Raw genomic sequence first — 14,414 nt, 5'->3', positions numbered from 1 at the left:
GATGGGTATTAGGAGAGTAAAGTGAAGCTGTGAAAATCAGCTCAAAATGCTGGCGGGCAAAAAAATGAAAGAAAAAAAAAATTTCAACTGGTATGTGATAAAACATTCATGAAACTTTTCCAATGGGAATACATAAAGCATGTGAGTATTAGAAAGCCTTTGTGAATCTCAAACAACTACTGCCATTAGTTTAAAGAAAGCTATCATATATGTGATGAACACACCTTGAAAGGAAAACCTTGCAGAGCAAATTACACTGTAAGTTATATGTAAACTATCATAATTGATTTACATTGACAATGCAATTTTGTATACGTGATTGCAAACACGGGAAATATAAATTTTCACATAGTATTTCGTTTACACTGAAAGTTTCTTTTTTTCTTCTTTTTTTTAAGTAATCTATCAAAACCAGAAGTGAATCCAAATGGAACTAGTACTCTACACACAGAGACTCTATATTTTCAACTGAAACACTGGCTGATTAATCTGCATGATATTTGACTTCTGTTTTATGAAAAACATATGAATTTCAAGGTCATCTTCTTCCAACACTTTTAATGTGGTACCTTGGCAATTCTCAAACATGATCATATCAGCCAGTGAGGAAGTCCAGTGAAACACATCTACACTGCCTAACTAACCATTTTAGATTGGTCATACCAATTCCAATCATTGTTAACACAATGTCTGTCACACACTCGGAAGAGCATCCCGTCACACAACCAACAGCATCGAACAATCAATAATTTGGTCATGACTCCGTACTAGCAGCTGACAGGAATGAAATCATCATGCCCTATAACCTATGCCATAGGTTATCCTCTGATATCCGAACCTTGCGCAATTTGATGTGCAAGACAGGCCAAATGACGAAATAACCATTGTCTCCGTGAAACTACAGCTTAGTTAATGGAGAAGTACCACTCCTCGGCTGTTAGCCTGTCACACAGCAGTAAGCACAGAGTTATGCCTGGACTGACATGCCAAGACCTATCTGCCACAGAATGGTCTCACCATCTTTCAGGAACAAATCCACTCCAGACGCCTGCTTCATTACCACAACTTCAGACCACACAGCATCATCAGCATATCAAATTATCCGCTGTTTAAGACCAGGAAACCTTCCAAGTTTGTCAAATTTCCGTCCTCTATGAGGTTGTCTGGGTGGCCCAGGCAGATGGAGATGTATGTATCCCCATGGTAATCCCTAAAGACTTGTGGCGTCCTCGTTGGTGTGGGCTGGGAGGAGGGATAGGGCCAGGCTGGTAGAGGGGCTGTACTGATCAGAACATCCGTCCTGCCCTCTACAGGAGAGAGCCCCAGCAGGTGTCCCAAGCTCTCATTTCCCAAGCCCACTGCGCCTCTCCTATATCAATAATTCACACTTCACATGACAGCTTACACTCCACTTCAGAATTCTTGGCCAATATCTTCACACTTTGGCCAGATAATGAAAACCGAATAACAGGCAACCACTTGCTTCCATTGTCATGCCTTTCATGCCGACTAAATGCTGCTAACAGCTTAGAGTCCACGCTATGAACAACGCCTCACGGCTGCAGTCTTCTCTAAAACACATGACACCACTTGATGTACGCCAATTAAGCTCACTGCTAGTACAGGCATGCCTGAACAACTCAGCAATCATGTGTAACAAGTACTGATAAAACTACATAATAACACATCATCCGTACATCATTTTCAGAGCATAAAAGTCTTCTGACAGGATTTCACTGGAAATAAACAGCTGTTAAGCTAATCAAATTGATCCCACAAACTGGTAATCCACCAACCTGGCTTATTGTAGGGATAATACTGATGGCATAAGGCAATGACCACACCAGCAGTACAATGCTGTGTATTGGTCTCTGGACACCCACAAGGGCCAGCCAGAAGAATGGCAGTGTACACGTCTGCCTTGGAGACGCACTTAGGGATTTTAAGACTGGGCTCTCCTTAGTGATAATGGACAGTGGCAACCATTTAGAGGTAAACTGCAAAAGCCACATCCAATACTTCCCCTGCAGTCTTTAGTTTGTTAATCCATCAAAGCTGTCAGGCCTTGAGCAAGGACAGAAGACTTGACCCCTGCTGGCCATCCAGTACTACTCTCTGTTTTCCATAATGGGCCACAAACTAGCTATTGAAAATAAGGAATTCTAATTAGTCTGACCAATATACCATTAGTTGTGTGGGGGTGAGGACAAGAAAGCAGCCATAAAAGGAAGAGTTTTAATTAGAAAGGGAAAGAAGTAACCATGACTCAACTAGAAATGTGGCTACATTGAATGATCCTAAAAAGTAAAACACCAACCATGTTAAAAAAGCTGTAATGAAGTTCAATCAAGAACAGAAGCCCAATGACTGTCCCATACGGGCAATCTTATTTCGTCTTTTAAAGAAGATTGTACTACACCTTGTACAAAGAGCTGAACAAACAACTACAAACAGTAATGAAGCCTTTCTTGACAACAGTCTCATACTTTTGACCAAATTGCCCTCTGAAGAAAATGAAAAAGAGTTTGTTCCAAGAAGGCCTGTTTCATTTTCAGTAGCTACATTTCTAGCTCCTGTAAACCAATTACAAAGTCAAATATTCCTTTACAGATAAAAGATTTACATATTCCCCTCCTTCACCAAGCATGAATAAAACAAGAATGCATGTTGCAATAGTTTTCAAGTATACCAGCAAGTAGATAAATTGGAAGTGCTGATCAAGTTCTCTGAACTCTCCCTCCCTGTCTATTGATCTGTGGGGAGATTTAGGCAGAAAAATCAACCTGATCAATAATCACTGGCCAGCCACAGAAGCAGTGGAACAACTTGAGCAAGAATTGTGAATAACTAGGATTACCGAACACTTGACCAGACCACTGATATCATCACAACACGATCTCATTTTTTACCCTCCACCCAAAGCTGCCGTATCCTCTATCAACATTACCGGGGCTAGAGCATGATGGCAGAAAATAAAGCTACCTTAACACCACTAACACTTATTGTGTGAGATACAGCCTCATTAGCCTCGCTGAAAACCAGTTCAGCACAGAAGGATTAGCTCTGCAGCCAGTGTGAAAACAACAGCTGTAAGAGATCATCTCAATTAACCAATATCACCGGAAAAAATGTACCCGCTTCAATTCCACTCGAAGCTCAGCTAGCCATCTCATGTTTTACGGAAATTATCTTTGATGAACAGAGCAATAAATTCGCAACAGATAACCAAATATACCAGCCTTCCAATATCCCTGGCACTGTGCAGAACACTCATAGTAAAACCCTAGATGAGGCCCTTCCACTACAAAACAAAACTACACATACATTTTTTACCCCACACCTATGCACTGTTTGGCTGGCATCCACAACAAAAGAAACCTTTGCACTGTATCTCTGGATTGCTATACCGTCTATTTTCTAAGCAATTTAAACCTATCAAACAAATGTTCGATTAGTGTTGAACCAGAAAGTTCTGATGGTGATGAAGTGCAAGTGACTACAAAGTCTATAATTCCTGACACTACTCTTAATGACTGTAGTTCACTAGCCAGTGTACTAGCAGCTGAATCACAGTATTGAATATTATCAATACTGCCAGAGAAAGCATTGTGGACAGACACAACCCAGTTTGCCATGTTGATACAACCCTTGACAGTGAACCTACAAACAATATGCTCTCTAAGTCATTATTACACCCCAAATCGGTTTATTAATTATGCTGTTACCCTGGATATCTAATTCTGAACATTTCTATATTCTATATTTCACAGATTCTAACTTAACAAACTACAGATTTAAACTTTTGTATCTTTCATGGAATGTTCGTGTGAACAAGTTGATCAACCAGAATCAACTACATGTATTGTCCAAACAAAGACTGAATCTAGGTGCGACTCTTTTATCTTGTTTTCCAGTCCTTGTGATTGTTTCCCTTGTATTCAGTCACCTACACACACAAACATCCTTTATAGCCCTCTAGCTGGAACAGTCCATAGACTGGACAAAAACTCCCCACCCTTCTCCTCAAGAATTGCCTATGCACTAATACAGCACTACTTCAAATATACATGATCTAGGACCATCAACTGTGAAGAAAAATGTTCAGTATTTCCCATTTTATCACTCATTAGCCTCTTTAGGCTGAGAAAGTATCCTGTGGTCCCTTGTGACTGATTGCTGTTTCTCCACAGCTCCCAGCTCCCTCACACATCCAGATCACAAACTGCCAGCAGCAAGAGCTCTTCCAGGAAGTCCGCCAACACACAGTGCACCATTTACCGAGTGGCTTCTGGACTTAACAGCCATTTGTCTTCAGAGCCTTGTGAAGAACTCTACCTTCTAATATAATGTACAAGAAGATTCTTAATCCTACGTTCTAATGTTACACCTTGCCACGTCAGTCATGTAATAAGATCGCAAGCTAAATGTCCACAAAACACCAAGATTTGTCAAGACCAAATGACAGGATCTGAATCCTCCTCAGACAATGCGCACATTTCCACAGATTCCAAACCTGTCCCTCCACTCGTGTAACAAACCCTCACACATATGTAAGCATGGACAGATCAATGTACCAGAGGCGGGTCTGCTTGCACAGTCCTCCAGAGCTTCTGTTGACACAATGAAACATGGACTCTCACCTTCAAGTAGCTTACCTTGTTCACCAGCTTCAGTTACCTGCAGTTAATATGTCAAGCAGGAAGTCACAGCATACGTCTAAATCAAATCTACGACCAAATAGTCTGCTATTGACCCATGGGATAGCCTAATTGAACAGGAGAGAGTAAGCACCACTAGCTTGGTTCTTTCTGGTGACAGTGAACAGGTGGCCTAAGGCCTGAAGATGAGATGCTGGCATTAGACTTTGACCAGTTCTCACTAACACTTTGGCTAGTTAACACACATCTAACAGTACTTCCAAGAGACTAGTGCACATACAACCATCAATATTTAAAGACAGTTGATGGGAAAGAGAACAATTTACTAATACACCACATGCAAATGGTGCATTACCATGTTCACACTGCATGACAAAGCAGACTAAAATGGAAATGGCAAGCGTCTTGTCACACAAGTTCACAGAGCTGTTTAATCAGCCAGAGATGGCTCTAATACCCAAGAAAACAGGAGAATGCTTTGAGAAATGACCGAAGATTACTGACAGAAATACCTCAGACTGTTAACTGTAGAGGTCATTGGTATATTCTTTTCATCCAATGCCCACAGCATTGATAAGGAAAGGAACCCGTAAGATTGCGATAGATTATATATTTCAGCATGTGTATGGGCAACAAAATATGTATTAATAAAAAGCACAGAGCCTTCCCATGATGTTTTTTCTTGACAAACTCTGCGTACATGCAAATCAAATCTACTTTGCAATAACAGAAACATCTAATGTATAATGTTAAAAAAGCACATTAAAATTAATGAATTCTTGTAACTGAACTACTATGAATATCTTCTATATTCAAAACGAATTCCTCAATTACAAATAAATCCATTTGACTACAATACTAAAAGAAGAAAAGAATAAAATACATCTACATGTGGCCTAAATTACAAGAGTAGTCCATCTTTAACCTTAACACTCTAATATTGACCCCGCTGGCTTTTCCAACATATGGGTGAGCTTGAGTTAGGTGCGTGTCTTGGATTGTCAATATCTGGTTAGAGTAGCTTAATTTACGGATCCCAGTCCTGGTCTGTACAGAGAATAGGTCAATACCAACAATTACATCCAGTCGCTACAGACCTCACACAACATGGGAACTGACACATAATCTAGGCGTTGTAACAGACACTTGTATACCAGCCATCAACCATAATGCACATTTGTGGTAAAAAATAGGAAGACAAATTTCCAAAACAACATTCTGCACAAACAAGCACAACTAGAAACATGTACAGTGAGGATATAAAGAAAAGCAGGTGACAGTTTTGAATGATGAGGGAAAGGTGAACAAGAATGTTCTAGGTAAATAAATTTAAGACGCATCAGTATCCGAATTGTTTACCATGTTAGTTTATCAGTTGCCTATCAAAATTATGCATGTCAGCTGAACTTCGACTGCAAATGTGCATGCACCACAAGACTCAATAGTTGTTACCAGTTGACTAATTGAATAAGGTAGAACATGTCAACTCATGATCTTGTACACAGCATCATACAAAAGGCAAATTCATTCTAAAAACATGCTCAGTAAAAATAGCAGACAGGTTCCCAACCACTGTGTACTGACATAAGACAGTTTGCCCTTCTCAATATGTGCTATCCTCTTAAAGAGAATGATACAATGACTAAGAAATCCAAGATGGCCGAGAAAATCTGTCCCAACCATTGTGTGAGAACAAACTTGATTGGTTGAAAACAAGTTCACATATGAAACAGAAAGATGGATAGAAAGACAGACACATGGAGAACATTTCCATGTTCCCTCACCAGTTGGTACCAAGGGACAAAACAGGAGATGGGAGCTGTGGAGATGGAATAATAAAGTCAACAGATTTAGATTTTCATTCTGGAAATATAAAGACCTAATTCAACATGTCGAGGTAAACACAGCCAAATGGTAAAGTCATTAGTTGTAGAAAAGAGCTGACAGTACATTTTCCTGTCTTCAAACTGAAGTTCAGCTCAGCAAGCCAACACTGGTGATTTCCTGACCACGAACTAGATCAGTCAAGGGCTATTTTCACTAGAATGTTTTGGACAGCTTTGAAGCCCAAAACACAATCCTTTAATAAAGGCTAGCAAAGGTCAGTAGTGATTGGCACATAGTGGAATGTCATGAGCTAATCTATCAGCCTCCTCTAACATGCTCTCAGCCATATTAGCACTAACCCTTGCTGTTCAAGGCATGGACTCTCTTTATGAAGTGCAAAACAGCGTGACATTTTCAATGTCCCAAAGACAAAGATAAAATAAATTGAAATTTGAACGTCAGCTAAGTGAATGCAAGGCAATAAATCTTGCCAATGGAACGGAGTAAATCCAACAGAAGCATAACAAGCGCATTGTATTTCAGGAAGGAAAGAACACCCACTGCCTTATACCATGAGAAGTTCATGAATACACATGGCAACTATGGCAGTAGATAATCATTATTTGTACTACAACATCTTCAGCTTATCCAGTCAAGACAAGTCCCTAATACTGAATACATGTACGTCCTGGTGGCCAGAGGCTTGAATTTCTCATCTTGAATCTTCAAGCATCACAAAAAATCTCCAAACTGATGATATAGAAGCCCATTATTTACGATTCAATCCTAAACCCCCTGCAGGTGTTTGGCAGATGAAGTTCTAACGTTCATCGTAAATCATGTCTATTCTTCCAAGAACAATGACATCATGTAATATCGTTTCATTACCTACATGTAGGAAATGCTTAAATCTGGAGTTCTTCTGCCAGAGATTACATAATTGCATTACATAATACATATATCCAAAGATATGAAAAATATGATACACTGTTTCCAATAACTTTACTAACATCCCTCTCACAAATCATAATGACAACCTACAACAAAATATCATGCTGTGTGACTCAACATCACTCATTTTGGATGTCAATAAATCAGCAGTGTGAGACACATGGTGTAAATTACACAACAGTCACTTCCTTCAACACATAAAATGCTATCAAGGCCAAAAAAATAAACATCAAAGAATTCCCAATCAATTGCCAATCTCCTCTCAATTTGTTGTCCATCTAGACCATGTTTTCCCTTTAGAATATGGAGGGGAATGAGAACTTTTATGGCTTCTTAACTCATGTCAAGATTTTTCTAACAGGCAGCGCCTTGATTTAACTGTCATTATTTCTGTGTTTGGTAGACAATCATTCAGCACAAGTGCATTCTCAGAGCAAATTACAGCCAGGTCATAAAATGGGAAAGCATCTGACAGAAAAATGTTTTTATACTGCCAAGCACTTCATAGGGCAAAAAAGAAAAAGGGGGAAAAAGACCCAACATAGCAGAAAAACGACAGAGACGCTTTTTCCCCCCTTAGCACAAAAGTTGTTTAATGAAAGCTTCTCTTAAGGGTTTTTGGACAAGCTATGACCAGGAAATCAGCAAAAGTAGATTCCACAGGAATATCTGTTAAGTACTTTACACTCATTTCCATAGCCGACTGACGCTTTGCTGTCTGCTGAATGAATAATACAACAACCTGCCAATTAAGAATGCACGTCCTCAGAGCAAACTGGCTCTGTGTCTTCCCTTATGTCATCCTGAAATCGTCATGGCGCCTGTCGTTTCTGTGCAGGCCATGCATGAGTGAATCAAATACTTGTGGCTTTCACTCAATGATCCAATTTGGTCTAATAACACACCCATGTTCTGATGTAGAAATAAACATGTATGTCTCATCAAAAGGGAAATAAAACCTACACTCGGTGTCAATCGATATTTCATCATTATTCCGTTGAATAAATTGAATAAAGCAGGAAGATCTAAACAATTATCACAATAAAAATGAAACATTCCACAGTTGAGCCGTCAGTTATTTCCTCAATGATTTAGTGAACTGTGCACTGTGTTTTTTGGTGTGTGTATCACAATTAACAAGCCGTGGTCCTTCACAGATTTTGGGAGACGTGTGACCGGTTGATGTGAAATAAGATGCAAGAGGAAAGAGGAGTGCTAACAAAACCTCAGCCTGAGAACAGCAGATTACATTGATTGTCCATGCATTCCACAATTACTTGTCAAAACTGACACGCAACTCCTTTGTCAGCATGAAAAGCAGACGTGTCTGTCAGCCCTGATGTCCACTTAACACATCAACTTGGCCACCCTTGTGAAAAGCCGTAAAAAGTAACGGTAATAGCTGAAGATTTGCCAACATAGTTGAAGCTATCCATCCATCTTGGAAGAGATTCAGTAGCAATTAAGACATTTTACGGCTTCATTTATTATTCACCACAAAAAGAACATCAGCCAAGCTGCCTGACCTTACACCACTTGCTAAATTAAAATTTCATAATATCTGTTATATTTCACAAGTATTTCATAAAGTATTTGTAAGTATTTATGTCTATTACTTGGCCATAATCATGTGTCGCCTGTAATCAACATTAATACCACATAAAACCTCAGAGAGCTCTGTCCCAAATGTTGACACTTTTAACATTAAAACATCAGCAAGTGTGTTGGAAGTTGCTAGCATCATTGCGGTAACCACCTCAAGCTGAAATGATGCGATACTAGAGTTTCACATTGTAACATTACTTCCCTTTATGTTGTGATGTCATTAATTTACTGCACATTCGGGCAAGTCACCGCATTTTAAAATGGGCTGGTATATACACTAATGAAAATTATCCATGAGATAAGACTTCATCTTCCTGATAAAAAACATTCAGGCAATGAAAACTCATCAATTATGGATAATATTAATTACTGTATATACACATCCATGTTAAAATCCACTGATTTTTCACTTCACAAAAGGACATCACCAAGATGTCATAACATCATAAGCTTCATATTAATTAAATTTAATTTCATTCAACTTTTTATGTAATCCATGATTAGGAAGATCACCTAGAACTTAAGAGTCCTCCAACACATCTATTTCGAAAGTTTCAAAACACATCGCTCTCTGAAATTTCAGTAACCTTAACAACAGAACTATCAGCTGAAGAGTTTGTCAGGGTCAGTTTATATGAAAAGGTTGTCAGTGTGGCCCATGAGGGGGCATGGTTTAGAGTTAATTTAACATTAGCATGTGTAATTATAATCAAACTGCAGACCCTTTCAATTTTTGAAAAAACTTACTTCCAGTTTTTTGAATGAGAAATTTTCAAATACCTGGTTCATAGTTTTTATTCCCTTGTGTCCCAAATGCTGGGTGACCAGGTTTTCAGTTATCAGGACAACAAGGCTTCCAGTTACCTGGACAACTGGGCTTTCAGCTACCGAAACAACAGGGCTTTCAGTCACCTGGACAACTGGGCTTTCAGCTACCAGAACAGGGCTTTCAGTTACCTGGACAACTGGGCTTTCAGCTACCAGAACAACAGGGCTTTCAGCTACCAAGGCAACAAGGCTTTTAGTTACCTGGACATTTAGTTACCAAGACAACAAAGCTTTCAGTTACCATGAAAACAAGGCTTTCAGCTAACTGGACAACAGGACTATTAGTTACCTGGGCATTTAGTTACCAGGACAACAAAGGTTTCAGTTACCACGAAAACAAGGCTTTCAGCTAACTGGACAACAGGGCTTTTAGTTACCTGGGCATTTAGTTACCTGGACAACAAGGCTTTTAGTTACCTGGACAAATGGGCTTTCAGCTACCAGGACAACAGGATTTTCAGTTATCAGGGCAACAGGATTTTCAAATACCAGGACAAGATGGCTTTCAGTTACCACAACAACAACGCTTTCAGTTACCAGGACAACAGGGTTTTCAGATACCAGAACAAGAAGGCTTTCAGTTACCAAGACATCAGGGTTTTCAGTTACCAGGACAATAAGGCTTTCAGTCACCAGGACAACAGGGCTTTTAATTACCTAAACAAAAGGGTTACCTGGACAATAAGGCTTTCAGGTACCTGGACGAGAAGGCCTTACATCACCTCTGGCTGACACAGCCTTTCTGTTTCAGTTACCTGTTTCAGCAATTGACACGAATTATATATTGACTACCTGCTGTTGTCCAATTCTCACCTCACTGCACTTCGTCTGTGTAGAGATCAACGCACCTTGCAGGAAAAAATCAATCCATAACGAATTGGGTATCATCTACTGACTATCCACCACCTCGTCCACACCATTAGGCCAAATGAGGCAGATATAAAAACAATTACCTACAGAAACAAATACCATTAATGCCTTGCACAAAACCAAAAATATCCGCCTGAACATAATGAATGGTGGTAAGATTGTCCATATTGGTCAATTTGGAGATTTGATGTTAAAAAACAAACAACTGGTCCAGGTGTGTGCTGCAGCACATCAATCTTGTATCCAGTCGGAGATTAATCAAATGTAATGTGTACCTGGGCTCCAAAGCATATCTGAACAAGTCAGCTGAAGGGAATGGCTCTGGTACATGGTAAATCAGGCTCATTTGAAATGAATAGTCTCTGGACACGCACTGATAGGTATCAGGGCAATGTGTTGCAAACTGTCACAATTACGCCTATCAAAACGCAGGAGTAATGTTTTCCAGGTAATTTCATTTACTAATGGAATCAAAGTGATAATCACTACAGCACCATCAATCACTCCACATTGGACTGTCGAAGAGAAAAAAGCCTATACAAATCATTTTTACCTTCATTATGTGCTAAAAAAAAATCTTCTCATTGCAATCCAAAGAGGAGAGGGAAGAGAAAATGAATGAATGAATGTCATTTGTCATATGATATTACATGTACCTGGGCACTTTCCATATTTTTAGAACGGAAATTAACTATTCAGCTAAAACCAAAGTGTGCTGGCTTCAGACATGACATTCACCCAACATCCTACATCAGTTTTGCTGAGGGCATTGATTTTTGACTTTGGTTACACCATAAACCACTGTCAAGATAACAGATACAGGTATGTGCCCATTATACACACTGCAGGTGAGATGTCTGTCAGCATTAGAACTTACACAGTTTATCATAGCACTTCTAGTACTAAGTTACCTGAAAGACATTCCTAAAATTCATCTCAGATCTTTACAATCTGTTATGCTTCAGATACATGTAACACCAGAAAATATACTGACAAGATAGCAAGAACAGAATATCCCCTAATCTCATCAGGGGAAATTGGTGCAACTATTGATCAAATAATGTCCATAATATAAGGAAGAGAATTCCACCGCTAGTATTTCCCCTTATGCCAAATCCATAAAAGTCCTATTGTCATTTTATATAAGAGTGGCTAGTACAAATAGAGCTACTCGTAAAATCATGATTCTTGACAACAGTGACAATAGGCTACTTATACACAATGTCACACTGATAACATACAGAACATACATTGTTATCCATAAAGCATTATGCTTGTGAGTGCAACAAACTGGCAATTCATTTAGTACCAGAAGAGAAGTTCATTTAATACCAGAAGAGAAAACAAAGATTGGTGAAGTCTGGTCCTCGTTAGAACCATTACCAGAAGGCAAGACAATAGAAGTGAAGCCTTGTGCTTGTGAGTACAAGTACCAGAAGGAAAGACAATAGAAGTGAAGCCTTGTGCTTGTGAGTACAAGTACCAGAAGGCAAGACAATAGAAGTGAAGCCTTGTGCTTGTGAGTACAAGTACCAGAAGGAAAGACAATAGAAGTGAAGCCTTGTGCTTGTGAGTACAAGTACCAGAAGGCAAGACAATAGAAGTGAAGCCTTGTGCTTGTGAGTACAAGTACCAGAAGGAAAGACAATAGAAGTGAAGCCTTGTGCTTGTGAGTACAAGTACCAGAAGGCAAGACAATAGAAGTGAAGCCTTGTGCTTGTGAGTACTATACCAGAACATATCAGGAAAAGTCAATACATCTTCACCTGACAAAACTGTAAAAAAAAATACAGCACTTTTCCAAAGTCAAAATTTAAAGAGTAGAAGAAATTTATCAAGAGATAAATTACATCTTGATCCAGAGAGTGCCAAATGAGCGATGAAAAACTGGTAGCAAAACCCTAAGAAAGTACCACAGATTTTATTCACTAAAACGTAATTACCAATAGCAATTAAGTAGCAGTTTTTAGCCTGTGCAAGAGAGTGGTACACTTTTGGGCCTTAAAGGTTAAGCATCAATAACTGATCTAGCCAGAGATGTGGACCTTCATCCCCAAACCAGCAGGAGGCAGGGAATGAAGAAACAGACTGTGCGACTAAGGACACCTTTGTCCAGCATTAGATTTGAAATATTGATTTTTCATATGAGGCGTGAGCACAATGAAATATAGATAGGCCATTTTCAGTGAGGCTTGGACAACTCTGACAAAAGTTTTTCTTTCAACACTTAATAACTTCATTGATTCCGTGAGATTTCTCAAGAAGTGTTAAAGACCTCCCTTTTCAACTGCCATACCAGAAATTCCCTCTTGTGAAGCAAACACATGCCATTAGAGAGCATATTGATCCATAACTGCCCAGAGGAAACCAGGCAGTTGCACTGCCCTCTTCACTTCTTCCAACACTTAAATGTGAACACTGTGTTCTCCGAGCTATGCAACATTCCCAACATGTTCCATTCTAAAACTCTAACAGACCTTTCCTTTGCAGCACGTCTATATTGCTACTATCCTCCAGTAGTCATTTCTGAATCAAATTCTTTACCTTCTCAGCAAATATTCTTTGCAGACATTTTCTCCATTATGTTCTCATATGTGACAATATGCTAGCTGCTTCAGAGTGTCCTACCCTACATTCTAGAGATATGTTTCCTTTGATGTGAAAACAATAAACAACTGATAAACTTAGTTATAACAGAACATTACAGATTTGATCTGCATCACAATGTCAGTGTGGATATTTAGTTACAATGCACATTTCACATGGATTTCATAATCATATATTTTATCTGTATTACATCATGATTATCACTGAATTTTCTCCACAAATTATCTGCAATACTGCAGCAGCAATACCCCAAAGCAAAAAAAAATTCAATAACTGAAACCCCAATATGTATATCACAAATGTAATAAATTACATTCATCATGATAAGCTTTTCCCAGATAATACATGAATACAAATAGATTTGGAGATGTTGATCAGTTTTGCAAAATTCATATCACTGTGATATGCATTAACAAGACAAAACGTGAAAACAATTTCCCTTCAATGAGAAACATATGGATAAAACTATGATAATTAAAACATGATAGAAAAATATATCTTGTACACAATTTTCCCACATGAAATAACTAATTAAACAAATAACTAATTTTCATATGGAAAATGAAAAATCAAACATCGCAGGTATATACAATTGTAAAATGAAAGTAACACATCTAAGTTTAAAAAACAAAACATGTTCTAAAAAACAAAACATGTTCTAAAAAACAACACTCCCCTGAATAGGTGTATATATACTTGACAATAACCAGACTACACTCTTAAATGAACACTACTTTTCACTGCCCATGCATTATCACACTACACAGAATCTGATCACAGGTGAGTGCACCTCTTTTGCTGACATCAGAGATTACTGGTAACACACGCCAAAATTTGATACAGATTAGCTTAGGGCGTCTAGGCAATCTCAGAACAGATTCTAGAGAACTATACTCACTGGATAAACTAATATCGATTTCAGGAAATACAGAAAAAACACATGCAACATACATACACTTATATCGAGAGACAAGTGTGGTTGCATGTGAAAGTACCTTCTTGTAATCTGAAGAATTGTCAACAAATGCCATAACGTGTCTGGTACAGGATACTATAGTTTACTGGTTG

The 14,414-nt window shown here is 38.7% G+C and overlaps 1 protein-coding gene across 1 annotated transcript in view; it reads right to left on the bottom strand.

Annotated features, from left to right (window-relative positions):
- LOC135481395 (calponin homology domain-containing protein DDB_G0272472-like) overlaps positions 1-14,414 on the bottom strand; it is a 93,483-nt gene that overhangs the window by 16,942 nt on the left and 62,127 nt on the right. The window lies entirely within an intron of this gene.

This window comes from Liolophura sinensis, unplaced genomic scaffold (assembly GCF_032854445.1).
Source record: "Liolophura sinensis isolate JHLJ2023 unplaced genomic scaffold, CUHK_Ljap_v2 scaffold_39, whole genome shotgun sequence".
Lineage (NCBI taxonomy): Eukaryota > Metazoa > Mollusca > Polyplacophora > Chitonida > Chitonidae > Liolophura > Liolophura sinensis.
This window is presented reverse-complemented; position numbering and strand designations above follow the sequence as displayed.